Consider the following 17,828-nt stretch of genomic DNA (forward strand, 5'->3'; position numbering starts at 1 on the left):
ACCATGTTTTAAAGATTGATGTCAAACATAGGGCAGACCGTGTGTTAAAGATTGATATAAAACATAGTGATGACCATTTGTTCAAGATTGATGTCAAACATAGGGCTGACCATGTGTTCAAGATTGATGTCAAACATAGGGCTGACGATGTGTTAAGGATTGATGTCAAGCATGGGGCTGACCATGTGTTAAAGATTGATGTCAAATACAGAGCAGTCCATGTTTTAAAGACTGATGTCAAACATAGGGCTTTCCTTTGTTTAAGATTGATGTCAAACATAGAGCTGACCATGTGTAAAAGATTGATGGCAAACATAGAGCTGACCATGTGTTAAAGATTGATGTCAAACATAGGGCTGAACAAGTGTTAAATATTGATGTCAAGCACAGAGCTGTCCATGTGTTAAAGATTGATGTCAAACATAGGGCTGTCAATGTGTTAAAGACTGATGTTAAACTTAGAGCAGTCTATGTGCTAAAGATTGATGTCAAACATAGGGCTGACCAAGTGTTAAGATTGATGTTGAACATAGAGCTGTCCATGTGTTAAAGTTTGATGTCAAACATAGAGCTGACCATGTGTTTAATGCTGATGTCAAACATAGAGTTGTCCCTGTGTTAAAGATTGATGTCAAACATAGGGGTGTGAATGTGTTAAAGACTGATGTCAAACATAGGGCTGACCATGTGTTAAAGATTGATGTCAAACATGGTGAAGAACGTATGTTAAAGACTGATGTCAAACATAGAGTTGTCCGTGTGTTGATGGTTGATGTCAAACATAGTGCTCTCCATGTGTTAAAGATTGATGTCTAACATAGGGCTGACCATGTGTTAAAGATTGATGACAAACATAGGGCTGACCATGTGTTAAAGACTGATGTCAAACATAGGGCTGACCATGTGTTACAGATTGATGTCAAACATAGGACTGACCATGCGTTAACGATTGATGTCAAACATAGGGCTGTCCATGTGTTAAAGAGTGATGTAAATCATAGGGCTGTCCATGTGATAAAGATTGATGTAAAACATTGTGATGACCATGTGTTAAAGATTGATGTAAAACACAGTGATGACGATTTGTTAAAGATTGATGTCAAACATAGGGCTGACAATATGTTCAAGATTGATGTCAACATAGAGCTGACCATATGTTAAAGATTGACGTCAAACATAGAGCTGTCCATGTATTAAAGATTGATGTCAAACATAGGACTGACCATGTGTTAAAGATTGATGTCAAACATAGGGCTGACCATGTGTTAAACTTTGATGTCAAACATGGTGAAGAACGTATGTTAAAGACTGATGTCAAACATAGAGTTGTCCGTGTGTTGATGGTTGATGTCAAACATAGTGCTCTCCATGTGTTAAAGATTGATGTCTAACATAGGGCTGACCATGTGTTAAAGATTGATGACAAACATAGGGCTGACCATGCGTTAAAGACTGATGTCAAACATCGGGCTGACCATGTGTTACAGATTGATGTCAAACATTGGGCTGACTATGTGTTAAAGATTGATGTCAAACATAGTGATGACCATGTGTTAAAGATTGATGTAAAACACCGTGATGACCATTTGTTAAAGATTGATGTCAACACAGAGCTGACCATATGTTAAAGATTGACGTCAAACATAGAGCTGACCATGTGTTAAAGATTGATGTCAAACATAGGACTGACCATGTGTTAAGGATTGATGTCAAACATAGGGCGGGCCATGTGTTTAAGATTGAGGTCAAACATAGAGGTGTCCATGTGATAAAGATTGATGTCAAACATGGGGCTGACCATGTGTTAAAGATTGATGTCAAACATAGATCTGACCATGTGTTAAAGATTGACGTCAAACATAGAGCTGACCATGTGTTAAAGATTGATGTCAAAAATAGAGCGGACCATGTGTTAAAGATTGATAGCAAACATAGAGCTGACCATGTGTTAACCATTGACGTCAAACATAGAGCTGACCATGTGTTAAAGATTGATGTCCAACATAGGGCTGACCATGTGTTAAAGATTGATGTCAAATATATGGCTGACCATGTGTTAAAATTGATGTCAAACATAGGGCTGACCCTGTACTAGAGACTGATGTCAAACATTGAGCTGTCCATGTGTTAAAGACCGATGTCAAACATAGAGCTGTCCATGTGTTAAAGCCTGATGTCAAACATAGGGCTGGCCATGTTTTAAAGATTGGTGTCAAACATAGAGGTGTCCATGTGTTAAAGATTGATGTAAAACATAGTGATGACCATTTGTTCATGATTGTTGTCAAACAGAGGGCTGACCATGTGTTCAAGATTGATGTCAAACATAGGGCTGACGATGTGTTAAGGATTGATTTAAAACATAGCGATGACCATTTATTAAAGATCGATGTAAAACATAGGGCTGACCATGTGTTCAAGATTGATGTCAAACATAGGGCTGTCCATGTGTTAATGTCAGATGTCAAACATAGACCTTTCCTTCGTTAAAGATTGATGTCAAAAATTGGGCTGACCATGTGTTAAAGATTCATGTTAAACATAGAGCTGACCTTGTGTTAAAGATTGATGTAAAATTAGGGCTGACCATGTGTTAAAGATTGATGTAAAACATAGGGCAGACCGTGTGTTAAAGATTGATATAAAACATAGTGATGACCATTTCTTAAAGATTGATGTCAAAAATAGGGCTGACCATGTGTTCAAGATTGATGTCAAACATAGGACTGAACATGTGTTAAGGATTGATGTAAAACATAGCGATTACCATTTGTTAAAGATCGATGTCAAACATAGGGCTGACCATGTGTTAAAGATTGATGTGAAACGTAGAGCTGTCCATGTGTTAAAGCCTGATGTCAAACATAGGGCTGACCATGTGTTAAAGATTGATGTCAAATACAGAGCAGTCCATGTTTTAAAGACTGATGTCAAACATAAGGCTTTCCTTTGTTTAAGATTGATGTCAAACATATAGCTGACCATGTGTTAAAGACTGATGTCAAACATAGAGCTGACCATGTGTTAAAGATTGATGTCCAACACAGGGCTGACCATGTGATAAAAATTGATCTCCAACACAGGGCGGACCATGTGTTAAATGTATGGCTGACATTTGTTAAAATTGATGTCAAACATAGGGCTGACCCTGTGCTAAAGACTGATGTCAAACATTGAGCTGTCCATGTGTTAAGGACTGATGTCAAACATTGGGCAGACCATGTGTTAAAGATTGATGTCAAACATAGAGCTGACCCTGTGTTAAAGATTGATGTCGAACATAGAGCTGTCCATGTGTTAAAGATTGATGTCAAACATTGAGCTGTCGATGTGTTAAAGATTGATGTCAAACATAGGGCTGTGAATGTGTTAAAGACTGATGTCAAACTTACAGCTGTCTATGTGCTAAAGATTGATGTCAAACATAGGGCTGACCATGTGTTAAAGATTGATGTCAAACATGGAGATGAACGTGTGTTAAAGACTGATGTCAAACATAGAGTTGTCCATGTGTTAAAGATTGATGTCTAACATAGAGCTGACCATGTGTTAAAGATTCATGTTCGACATTGAGCTGACCATGTTAAAGACTGATGTCAAACCCAGGGCTACCCAAGTGTTAATGACAGATGTCAAACATAGAGCTTCCCTTTGTTAAAGATTGATGTCAAACATAGAGCTGACCATGTTTTAATGATTGATGTAAAACATAGTGATGACCATTTGTTAAAGATTGATGTCAAACATAGGGCTGACCATCTGTTCAAGATTGATGTTAAACATAGAGCTGACCTTGTGTTAAAGATTGATGTAAAATTAGGGCTGACCATGTTTTAAAGATTGATGTCAAACATAGGGCAGACCGTGTGTTAAAGATTGATATAAAACATAGTGATGACCATTTGTTCAAGATTGATGTCAAACATAGGGCTGACCATGTGTTCAAGATTGATGTCAAACATAGGGCTGACGATGTGTTAAGGATTGATGTCAAGCATGGGGCTGACCATGTGTTAAAGATTGATGTCAAATACAGAGCAGTCCATGTTTTAAAGACTGATGTCAAACATAGGGCTTTCCTTTGTTTAAGATTGATGTCAAACATAGAGCTGACCATGTGTAAAAGATTGATGGCAAACATAGAGCTGACCATGTGTTAAAGATTGATGTCAAACATAGGGCTGAACAAGTGTTAAATATTGATGTCAAGCACAGAGCTGTCCATGTGTTAAAGATTGATGTCAAACATAGGGCTGTCAATGTGTTAAAGACTGATGTTAAACTTAGAGCAGTCTATGTGCTAAAGATTGATGTCAAACATAGGGCTGACCAAGTGTTAAGATTGATGTTGAACATAGAGCTGTCCATGTGTTAAAGTTTGATGTCAAACATAGAGCTGACCATGTGTTTAATGCTGATGTCAAACATAGAGTTGTCCCTGTGTTAAAGATTGATGTCAAACATAGGGGTGTGAATGTGTTAAAGACTGATGTCAAACATAGGGCTGACCATGTGTTAAAGATTGATGTCAAACATGGTGAAGAACGTATGTTAAAGACTGATGTCAAACATAGAGTTGTCCGTGTGTTGATGGTTGATGTCAAACATAGTGCTCTCCATGTGTTAAAGATTGATGTCTAACATAGGGCTGACCATGTGTTAAAGATTGATGACAAACATAGGGCTGACCATGTGTTAAAGACTGATGTCAAACATAGGGCTGACCATGTGTTACAGATTGATGTCAAACATAGGACTGACCATGCGTTAACGATTGATGTCAAACATAGGGCTGTCCATGTGTTAAAGAGTGATGTAAATCATAGGGCTGTCCATGTGATAAAGATTGATGTAAAACATTGTGATGACCATGTGTTAAAGATTGATGTAAAACACAGTGATGACGATTTGTTAAAGATTGATGTCAAACATAGGGCTGACAATATGTTCAAGATTGATGTCAACATAGAGCTGACCATATGTTAAAGATTGACGTCAAACATAGAGCTGTCCATGTATTAAAGATTGATGTCAAACATAGGACTGACCATGTGTTAAAGATTGATGTCAAACATAGGGCTGACCATGTGTTAAACTTTGATGTCAAACATGGTGAAGAACGTATGTTAAAGACTGATGTCAAACATAGAGTTGTCCGTGTGTTGATGGTTGATGTCAAACATAGTGCTCTCCATGTGTTAAAGATTGATGTCTAACATAGGGCTGACCATGTGTTAAAGATTGATGACAAACATAGGGCTGACCATGCGTTAAAGACTGATGTCAAACATCGGGCTGACCATGTGTTACAGATTGATGTCAAACATTGGGCTGACTATGTGTTAAAGATTGATGTCAAACATAGTGATGACCATGTGTTAAAGATTGATGTAAAACACCGTGATGACCATTTGTTAAAGATTGATGTCAACACAGAGCTGACCATATGTTAAAGATTGACGTCAAACATAGAGCTGACCATGTGTTAAAGATTGATGTCAAACATAGGACTGACCATGTGTTAAGGATTGATGTCAAACATAGGGCGGGCCATGTGTTTAAGATTGAGGTCAAACATAGAGGTGTCCATGTGATAAAGATTGATGTCAAACATGGGGCTGACCATGTGTTAAAGATTGATGTCAAACATAGATCTGACCATGTGTTAAAGATTGACGTCAAACATAGAGCTGACCATGTGTTAAAGATTGATGTCAAAAATAGAGCGGACCATGTGTTAAAGATTGATAGCAAACATAGAGCTGACCATGTGTTAACCATTGACGTCAAACATAGAGCTGACCATGTGTTAAAGATTGATGTCCAACATAGGGCTGACCATGTGTTAAAGATTGATGTCAAATATATGGCTGACCATGTGTTAAAATTGATGTCAAACATAGGGCTGACCCTGTACTAGAGACTGATGTCAAACATTGAGCTGTCCATGTGTTAAAGACCGATGTCAAACATAGAGCTGTCCATGTGTTAAAGCCTGATGTCAAACATAGGGCTGGCCATGTTTTAAAGATTGGTGTCAAACATAGAGGTGTCCATGTGTTAAAGATTGATGTAAAACATAGTGATGACCATTTGTTCATGATTGTTGTCAAACAGAGGGCTGACCATGTGTTCAAGATTGATGTCAAACATAGGGCTGACGATGTGTTAAGGATTGATTTAAAACATAGCGATGACCATTTATTAAAGATCGATGTAAAACATAGGGCTGACCATGTGTTCAAGATTGATGTCAAACATAGGGCTGTCCATGTGTTAATGTCAGATGTCAAACATAGACCTTTCCTTCGTTAAAGATTGATGTCAAAAATTGGGCTGACCATGTGTTAAAGATTCATGTTAAACATAGAGCTGACCTTGTGTTAAAGATTGATGTAAAATTAGGGCTGACCATGTGTTAAAGATTGATGTAAAACATAGGGCAGACCGTGTGTTAAAGATTGATATAAAACATAGTGATGACCATTTCTTAAAGATTGATGTCAAAAATAGGGCTGACCATGTGTTCAAGATTGATGTCAAACATAGGACTGAACATGTGTTAAGGATTGATGTAAAACATAGCGATTACCATTTGTTAAAGATCGATGTCAAACATAGGGCTGACCATGTGTTAAAGATTGATGTGAAACGTAGAGCTGTCCATGTGTTAAAGCCTGATGTCAAACATAGGGCTGACCATGTGTTAAAGATTGATGTCAAATACAGAGCAGTCCATGTTTTAAAGACTGATGTCAAACATAAGGCTTTCCTTTGTTTAAGATTGATGTCAAACATATAGCTGACCATGTGTTAAAGACTGATGTCAAACATAGGACTGAACATGTGTTAAAGATTGATGGCAAACATAGGGCTGACCAAGTGTTGAAGATTGATGTCAAAAATAGGGCTGTCCATGTATTAAAGATTGATGTCAAACATAGGACTGACCATGTGTTAAAGATTGATGTCAAACATGGAGATGAACTTGTGTTAAAGACTGATGTCAAACATAGAGTTGTCCTTGTGTTGAAGGTTGATGTCAAACATAGGGCTGACCATGTGTTAAAGACTGATGTCAAACATAGAGTTGTCCATGTATTAAAGAGTGATGTCAAACATAGGACTGACCATGTGTTAAAGTTTGAAGTCAAACATAGAGCTGTCCCTGTGTTAAAAATTGATGTTGAACATTGAGCTGTCCATGTGTTAAAGATTGATGTCAAGCACAGAGCTGTCTATGTGTTAAAGACTGATGTCAAACATAGGGATGTGAATGTGTTAAAGACTGATGTCAAACGTAGAGCAGTCTATGTGCTAAAGATTGATGTCAAACATAGGACTGAACATGTGTTAAAGATTGATGTCAAACATAGAGCTGTCCATGTGCTAAAGATTGATGTCAAACATAGGGCTGACCAAGTGTTGAAGATTGATGTCAAACATAGGGCTGACCATGTGTTAAAGATTGATGTCGAACATAGGGCTGTCCATGTATTAAAGATTGATGTCAAACATAGGGTTGTGAATGTGCTAAAGATTGATATCAAACATAGGGCTCACCATTTGTTACAGATTGATGTCAAACATGGAGATGAACGTGTGTTAAAGACTGATGTCAAACATAGAGTTGTCCTTGTGTTGAAGGTTGATGTCAAACATAGGGCTGTCCATGTGTTAAAGATTGATGTCAAACAGAGCTGTCCATGTGTTAAAGACTGATGTCAAACATAGAGTTGTCCATGTGTTAAAGATTGATGTCGAACATCGAGCTGTCCATGTGTTAAAGATTGATGTCAAACATAGTGCGGACCATGAGTTAAAGGTTGATGTGAAACATCGGGCTGACCATGTGTTAAAGATTCATGTCAAACATAGAGCTGACCATGTGTTAAAGACTGATGTCAAACATAGAGCTGACCATGTGTTAAAGATTGATGTCCAACACAGGGCTGACCATGAGTTGAAGATTTATGTCAAATATATGGCTGACCATTTGTTAAAATTGATGTCAAACATAGGACTGAACCTGTGCTAAAGACTGATATCTAACATTGAGCTGTCCATATGTTAAAGACCCATGTCAAACATTGGGCTGACCATGTGTTAAAGATTGATGTCAAACATAGAGCTGACCCTGTGTTAAAGACTGATGTCAAACATTGGGCTGACCATATGTTAATGATTGATGTCAAACATTGAGCTGACCATGAGTTAAAGATTGATGTCAAGCACAGAGCTGTCGATGTGTTAAAGATTGATGTCAAGCATAGGGCTGAGAATGTGTTAAAGACTGATGTCAAACTTACAGCAGTCTATGTGCTAAAGATTGATGTCAAACATAGGGCTGACCATGTGTTAAAGATTGATGTCAAACATGGAGATGAACGTCTGTTAAAGACTGATGTCAAACATAGAGCTTTCCTTTGTTAAAGATTGATGTCAAACATAGAGCTTTCCTTTGTTAAAGATTGATGTCTAACATAGAGCTGACCATGTGTTAAAGATTCATGTTCACCATTGAGCTGACCATGTGTTAAAGATTGATGTCAAATACAGAGCAGTCCATGTTTTAAAGACTGATGTCAAACATAGGGCTTTCCTTTGTTTAAGATTGATGTAAAACATAGGGCTGACCATGTGCTAAAGACTGATGTCAAACATAGGACTGACCATGCGTTAACGATTGATGTCAAACATAGGGCTGTCCATGTGTTAAAGATTGATGTAAAACACAGTGATGACCATTTGTTAAAGATTGATGTCAAACATAGGGCTGACAATATGTTCAAGATTGATGTCAACATAGAGCTGACCATATGTTAAAGATTGACGTCAAACATAGAGCTGACCATGTGTTAAAGATTGATGTCAAACATAGGACTGACCATGTGTTAGAGATTGATGTCAAACATAGGGCTGACTATGTGTTAAAGGTTTATGTCAAACATAGAGGTGTCCATGTGATAAAGATTGATGTAAAACATAGAGCTGACTATGTGTTAAAGATTGATGTCAAACATAGAGCTGACCATGTGTTAAAGATTGATGTCAAACATTGGGCTGACTATGTGTTAAAGATTGATGTCAAACATAGAGGTGTCCATGTGATAAAGATTGATGTAAAACATAGGGCTGTCCATGTGATAAAGATTGATGTAAAACATAGTGATGACCATGTGTTAAAGATTGATGTAAAACACCGTGATGACCATTTGTTAAAGATTGATGTCAACACAGAGCTGACCATATGTTAAAGATTGACGTCAAACATAGAGCTGACCATGTGTTAAAGATTGATGTCAAACATAGGACTGACCATGTGTTAAAGATTGATGTCAAACATAGAGCTGACCATGTGTTAAAGATTGATGTCAAACATTGGGCTGACTATGTGTTAAAGATTGATGTCAAACATAGAGGTGTCCATGTGATAAAGATTGATGTAAAACATAGGGCTGTCCATGTGATAAAGATTGATGTAAAACATAGTGATGACCATGTGTTAAAGATTGATGTAAAACACCGTGATGACCATTTGTTAAAGATTGATGTCAACACAGAGCTGACCATATGTTAAAGATTGACGTCAAACATAGAGCTGACCATGTGTTAAAGATTGATGTCAAACATAGGACTGACCATGTGTTAAAGATTGATGTCAAACATAGGGCGGGCCATGTGTTTAAGATTGAGGTCAAACATAGAGGTGTCCATGTGATAAAGATTGATGTCAAACATGGGGCTGACCATGTGTTAAAGATTGATGTCAAACATAGATCTGACCATGTGTTAAAGATTGACGTCAAACATAGAGCTGACCATGTGTTAAAGATTGATGTCAAAAATAGAGCGGACCATGTGTTAAAGATTGATAGCAAACATAGAGCTGACCATGTGTTAACCATTGACGTCAAACATAGAGCTGACCATGTGTTAAAGATTGATGTCCAACATAGGGCTGACCATGTGTTAAAGATTGATGTCAAATATATGGCTGACCATGTGTTAAAATTGATGTCAAACATAGGGCTGACCCTGTACTAAAGACTGATGTCAAACATTGAGCTGTCCATGTGTTAAAGACCGATGTCAAACATTGGGCTGACCATGTGTTAAAGATTGATGTCAAACATAGAGCTGTCCATGTGTTAAAGCCTGATGTCAAACATAGGGCTGGCCATGTTTTAAAGATTGGTGTCAAACATAGAGGTGTCCATGTGTTAAAGATTGATGTAAAACATCGTGATGACCATTTGTTAATGATTGTTGTCAAACAGAGGGCTGACCACGTGTTCAAGATTGATGTAAAATTAGGGCTGACCATGTGTTAAAGATTGATGTAAAACATAGGGCAGACCGTGTGTTAAAGATTGATATAAAACATAGTGATGACCATTTCTTAAAGATTGATGTCAAAAATAGGGCTGACCATGTGTTCAAGATTGATGTCAAACATAGGACTGAACATGTGTTGAGGATTGATGTAAAACATAGCGATGACCATTTGTTAAAGATCGATGTCAAACATAGGGCTGACCATGTGTTAAAGATTGATGTGAAACGTAGAGCTGTCCATGTGTTAAAGCCTGATGTCAAACATAGGGCTGACCATGTGTTAAAGATTGATGTCAAATACAGAGCAGTCCATGTTTTAAAGACTGATGTCAAACATAAGGCTTTCCTTTGTTTAAGATTGATGTCAAACATATAGCTGACCATGTGTTAAAGACTGATGTCAAACATAGGACTGAACATGTGTTAAAGATTGATGGCAAACATAGGGCTGACCAAGTGTTGAAGATTGATGTCAAAAATAGGGCTGACCATGTGTTAAAGATTGATGTCGAACATAGGGCTGTCCATGTATTAAAGATTGATGTCAAACATAGGACTGACCATGTGTTAAAGATTGATGTCAAACATGGAGATGAACTTGTGTTAAAGACTGATGTCAAACATAGAGCTGTCCATGTGTTAAAGACTGATGTCAAACATTGGGCTGACCATATGTTAATGATTGATGTCAAACACTGAGCTGACCATGTGTTAAAGATTGATGTCAAGCACAGAGCTTTCGATGTGTTAAAGATTGATGTCAAACATAGGGCTGTGAATGTATTAAAGACTGATGTCAAACCTAGAGCAGTCTATGTGCTAAAGATTGATGTCAAACATAGGGCTCTCCATGTGTTAAAGATTGATGTCTAACATAGAGTTGACCATGTGTTAAAGATTCATGTTCACCATTGAGCTGACCATGTGTTAAAGATTGAAGTCAAACCCAGGGCTACCCATGTGTTAATGACAGATGTCAAACATAGAGCTTTCCTTTGTGAAAGATTGATGTCAAACATAGAGCTGACCATGTTTTAAAGATTGATGTAAAACATAGTGATGACCATTTGTTAAAGATTGATGTCAAACATAGGGCTGACCATGTGTTCCAGATTGATGTCAAACATAGGGCTGACGATGTGTTCAGGATTGATGTAAAACATAGCGATGACCATTTGTTAAAGATCGATGTCAAACACAGGGCTGACCATGTGTTAAAGATTGATGCGAAACGTAGAGCTGTCCATGTGTTAAAGCCTGATGTCAAGCATAGGGCTGACCATGTGTTAAAGATTGATGTCGAACATAGGTCTGTCCATGTATTAAAGAGTGATGTCAAACATAGGACTGACCATGTGTTAAAGTTTGAAGTCAAACATAGAGCTGTCCCTGTGTTAAAAATTGATGTTGAACATTGAGCTGTCCATGTGTTAAAGATTGATGTCAAGCACAGAGCTGTCTATGTGTTAAAGACTGATGTCAAACATAGGGATGTGAATGTGTTAAAGACTGATGTCAAACTTAGAGCAGTCTATGTGCTAAAGATTGATGTCAAACATAGGACTGAACATGTGTTAAAGATTGATGTCGAACATAGAGCTGTCCATGTGCTAAAGATTGATGTCAAACATAGGGCTGACCAAGTGTTGAAGATTGATGTCAAACATAGGGCTGACCATGTGTTAAAGATTGATGTCGAACATAGGGCTGTCCATGTATTAAAGATTGATGTCAAACAGAGGGTTGTGAATGTGCTAAAGATTGATGTCAAACATAGGGCTCACCATTTGTTACAGATTGATGTCAAACATGGAGATGAACGTGTGTTAAAGACTGATGTCAAACATAGAGTTGTCCTTGTGTTGAAGGTTGATGTCAAACATAGGGCTGTCCATGTGTTAAAGATTGATGTCAAACAGAGCTGTCCATGTGTTAAAGACTGATGTCAAACATAGAGTTGTCCATGTGTTAAAGATTGATGTCGAACATCGAGCTGTCCATGTGTTAAAGATTGATGTCAAACATAGTGCGGACCATGAGCTAAAGGTTGATGTGAAACATCGGGCTGACCATGTGTTAAAGATTCATGTCAAACATAGAGCTGACCATGTGTTAAAGACTGATGTCAAACATAGAGCTGACCATGTGTTAAAGATTGATGTCCAACACAGGGCTGACCATGAGTTGAAGATTTATGTCAAATATATGGCTGACCATTTGTTAAAATTGATGTCAAACATAGGACTGAACCTGTGCTAAAGACTGATATCTAACATTGAGCTGTCCATATGTTAAAGACCCATGTCAAACATTGGGCTGACCATGTGTTAAAGATTGATGTCAAACATAGAGCTGACCCTGTGTTAAAGATTGATGTCAAACATAGAGCTCTCCATGTGTTAAAGACTGATGTCAAACATTGGGCTGACCATATGTTAATGATTGATGTCAAACATTGAGATGATCATGAGTTAAAGATTGATGTCAAGCACAGAGCTGTCGATGTGTTAAAGATTGATGTCAAACATAGGGCTGAGAATGTGTTAAAGACTGATGTCAAACTTACAGCAGTCTATGTGCTAAAGATTGATGTCAAACATAGGGCTGACCATGTGATAAAGATTGATGTCAAACATGGAGATGAACGTCTGTTAAAGACTCATGTCAAACATAGGGCTTTCCTTTGTTAAAGATTGATGTCAAACATAGAGCTTTCCTTTGTTAAAGATTGATGTCTAACATAGAGCTGACCATGTGTTAAAGATTCATGTTCACCATTGAGCTGACCATGTGTTAAAGATTGATGTCAAATACAGAGCAGTCCATGTTTTAAAGACTGATGTCAAACATAGAGCTGACCATGTGTGAAAGATTGATGTCAAACATAGGGCTGACCGAATGTTAAAGATTGATGTCAGACATTGGGCTGACCATGTATTAAAGAGTGATGTCAAACATAGGACTGACCATGTGTTAAAGATTGATGTCAAACATAGGGCTGACCATGTGTTAAAGTCTGAAGTCAAACATAGAGCTGTCCCTGTGTTAAAAATTGATGTCGAACATTGAGCTGTCCATGTGTTAAAGATTGATGTCAAGCACAGAGCTGTCCATGTGTTAAAGACTGATGTCAAACATAGGGATGTGAATGTGTTAAAGACTGATGTCAAACTTAGAGCAGTCTATGTGCTAAAGATTGATGTCAAACATAGGGCTGACCATGTGTTAAAGATTGATGTCAAACATGGAGATGAACGTGTGTTAAAGACTGATGTCAATCATTGAGTTGTACTTGTGTTGAAGGTTGATGTCAAACATAGGGCTCTCCATGTGTTAAAGATTGATGTCTAACATAGAGCTGACCATGTGTTAAAGATTCATGTTCAACATAGAGCTGACCATGTGTTAAAGATTGATGTCAAACCTAGGGCTACCCTATGTGTTAATGACAGATGTCAAACATAGAGCTTTCCTTTGTGAAAGATTGATGTCAAACATAGAGCTGACCATGTTTTAAAGATTGATGTAAAACATAGTGATGACCATTTGTTAAAGATTGATGTCAAACATAGGGCTGACCATGTGTTCAAGATTGATGTCAAACATCGGGCTGTCCATGTGTTAATGACAGATGTTAAACATAGAGCTGACCTTTTGTTAAATATTGATGTAAAATTTGGGCTGACCATCTGTTAAAGATTGATGTAAAACATAGGTCTGACCATGTGTTAAAGATTGATATAAAACATAGTGATGACCATTTGTTAAAGATTGATGTCAAAAATAGGGCTGACCATGTGTTCAAGATTGATGTCAAACATAGAGCTGACCATGTGTTCAAGATTGATGTCAAACATAGAGCTGTCCAGGTGTTAAAGATTGATGTCAAACATAGGGCTGAACAAGTGTTAAAGATTGATGTCGAACATAGAGCTGTCCATGTGTTAAAGACTGATGTCAAACATAGGGCTGACCAAGTGTTAAAGATTGATGTCAAACATAGAGCTGTCCATGTGTTAAAGACTGATGTCAAACATTGGGCTTACCAACTGTTAAAGATTGATGTCAAACATTGGGCTGACCATATGTTAAAGATTGATGTCAAACATAGGGCTGTGAATGTGTTAAAGACTGATGTCAAACTTCGAGCCGTCTATGTGTTAAAGATTGATGTCAAACATAGGGCTCTCCATGTGTTAAAGATTGATGTCTAACATAGAGCTGACCATGTGTTAAAGATTCATGTTCAACATAGAGCTGACCATGTGTTAATGATTGATGTCAAACATAGAGCTTTCCTTGTTTAAAGATTGATGTCAAACATAGGGCAGACCGTGTGTTACAGATTGATGTAAAACATAGTGATGACCATTTCTTAAAGATTGATGTCAAAAATAGGGCTGACCATGTGTTCAAGATTGATGTCAAACATAGGGCTGACGATGTGTTAAGGATTGATGTAAAACATAGGGCTGACCAAGTGTTAAAGATTGATGTCGAACATAGAGCTGTCCATGTGTTCAAGGCTGATGTCAAACATAGAGCTGACCATGTGTTAAAGGTTGATGTTAAACATAGGGCTGACCATGTGTTAAAGATTGATGTCAAACAGAGCTGTCCATGTGTTAAAGATTGATGTCAAACATAGAGCTGGCCATGTGTTAAAGTTTGATGTCAAACATAGAGCTGACCACGTGTTAAAGATTGATGTCAAACATAGGGCTGACCATGCGTTAAAGACTGTTGTCAAACATCGGGCTGAGCAAGTGTTAAAGATTGACGACAAACATAGGGCTGACCATGCGTTAAAGATTGATGTCAAATATAGAGATGACCATGTGTTAAAGATTGATGTCAAACATAGGGCTGACCATGCGTTAAAGACTGTTGTCAAACATCGGGCTGAGCAAGTGTTAAAGATTGACGACAAACATAGGGCTGTCCATTTGTTAAAGATTGATGTAAAACATACTGATGACCAAGTGTTAAAGATTGATGTAAAACATAGTGATGACCATTTGTTAAAGATTGATGTCAAACATAGAGCTGACCATGTGTTAAAGATTGATGTCAAACATAGGGCTGACCATGTGTTCAAGATTGATGTCAAACATAGAGCTGTCCATGTGTTAAAGATTGATGTCAAACATAGGGCTGACTATGTGTTAAAGATTGATGTAAAATTAGGGCAGACCGTGTGTTAAAGATTGATATAAAACATAGTGATGACCATTTGTTCAAGATTGATGTCAAACATAGGGCTGACCATGTGTTCAAGATTGATGGGAAACGTAGAGCTGACCATGTGTTAAAGCCTGATGTCAAGCATAGGGCTGACCATGCATCAAAGATTGATGTCAAATACAGAGCAGTCTATGTTTTAAAGACTGATGTCAAACATAGGGCTTTCCTTTGTTTAAGATTGATGTCAAACATAGGGCTGACCATGTGTTAAAGACTGATGTCAAATATAGGGCTGACCAAGTGTTAAAGATTGATGTCGAACATAGGTCTGTCCATGTATTAAAGATTGATGTCAAACATAGGACTGAACATGTGTTAAAGATTGATGTCAAACATAGGGCTGACCAAGTGTTAAGATTGATGTCGAACATAGAGCTGTCCGTGTGTTAAAGTTTGAAGTCAAACGTAGAGCTGACCATGTGTTAAAGATTGATGTCGAACATAGAGCTGTCCATGTGTTAAAGATTGATGTCAAGCACAGAGCTGTCCATGTGTTAAAGATTGATGTCAAACATAGAGCTGACCATGTGTTAAAGATTGATGTCAAACATAGAGCTGACCAAGTGTTAAGATTGATGCCGAACATAGACCTATCCATGTGTTAACGATTGAAGTCAAACATAGAGCTGACCATGTGTTAAAGACTGATGTCAAACATAGAGATGACCATGTGTTAAAGATTGATGTCAAACATAGGGCTGACCATGTGTTAAAGTTTGAAGTCAAACATAGAGCTGTCCCTGTGTTAAAAATTGATGTCGAACATTGAGCTGTCCATGTGTTAAAGATTGATGTCAAGCACAGAGCTGTCCATGTGTTAAAGACTGATGTCAAACATAGGGATGTGAATGTGTTAAAGACTGATGTCAAACTTAGAGCAGTCTATGTGCTAAAGATTGATGTCAAACATAGGGCTGACCATGTGTTAAAGATTGATGTCAAACATGGAGATGAACGTGTGTTAAAGACTGATGTCAATCATTGAGTTGTACTTGTGTTGAAGGTTGATGTCAAACATAGGGCTCTCCATGTGTTAAAGATTGATGTCTAACATAGAGCTGACCATGTGTTAAAGATTCATGTTCAACATAGAGCTGACCATGTGTTAAAGATTGATGTCAAACCTAGGGCTACCCATGTGTTAATGACAGATGTCAAACATAGAGCTTTCCTTTGTGAAAGATTGATGTCAAACATAGAGCTGACCATGTTTTAAAGATTGATGTAAAACATAGTGATGACCATTTGTTAAAGATTGATGTCAAACATAGGGCTGACCACGTGTTCAAGATTGATGTCAAACATCGGGCTGTCCATGTGTTAATGACAGATGTTAAACACAGAGCTGACCTTTTGTTAAATATTGATGTAAAATTTGGGCTGACCATCTGTTAAAGATTGATGTAAAACATAGGTCTGACCATGTGTTAAAGATTGATATAAAACATAGTGATGACCATTTGTTAAAGATTGATGTCAAAAATAGGGCTGACCATGTGTTCAAGATTGATGTCAAACATAGAGCTGACCATGTGTTCAAGATTGATGTCAAACATAGAGCTGTCCATGTGTTAAAGATTGATGTCAAACATAGGGCTGACCATGTGTTAAAGACTGATGTCAAACATAGGGCTGAACAAGTGTTAAAGATTGATGTCGAACATAGAGCTGTCCATGTGTTAAAGACTGATGTCAAACATAGGGCTGACCAAGTGTTAAAGATTGATGTCAAACATAGAGCTGTCCATGTGTTAAAGACTGATGTCAAACATTGGGCTTACCAACTGTTAAAGATTGATGTCAAACATTGGGCTGACCATATGTTAAAGATTGATGTCAAACATAGGGCTGTGAATGTGTTAAAGACTGATGTCAAACTTCGAGCCGTCTATGTGTTAAAGATTGATGTCAAACATAGGGCTCTCCATGTGTTAAAGATTGATGTCTAACATAGAGCTGACCATGTGTTAAAGATTCATGTTCAACATAGAGCTGACCATGTGTTAATGATTGATGTCAAACATAGAGCTTTCCTTGTTTAAAGATTGATGTCAAACATAGGGCAGACCGTGTGTTACAGATTGATGTAAAACATAGTGATGACCATTTCTTAAAGATTGATGTCAAAAATAGGGCTGACCATGTGTTCAAGATTGATGTCAAACATAGGGCTGACGATGTGTTAAGGATTGATGTAAAACATAGGGCTGACCAAGTGTTAAAGATTGATGTCGAACATAGAGCTG

The 17,828-nt window shown here is 37.7% G+C and overlaps 1 protein-coding gene across 1 annotated transcript in view; it reads right to left on the bottom strand.

Moving 5' to 3' along the window:
- Window positions 1–17,828, bottom strand: part of spi1b (Spi-1 proto-oncogene b) — a 190,672-nt gene that overhangs the window by 70,572 nt on the left and 102,272 nt on the right. The window lies entirely within an intron of this gene.

Source organism: Hemiscyllium ocellatum, chromosome 18 (genome assembly GCF_020745735.1).
Source record: "Hemiscyllium ocellatum isolate sHemOce1 chromosome 18, sHemOce1.pat.X.cur, whole genome shotgun sequence".
NCBI lineage: Eukaryota > Metazoa > Chordata > Chondrichthyes > Orectolobiformes > Hemiscylliidae > Hemiscyllium > Hemiscyllium ocellatum.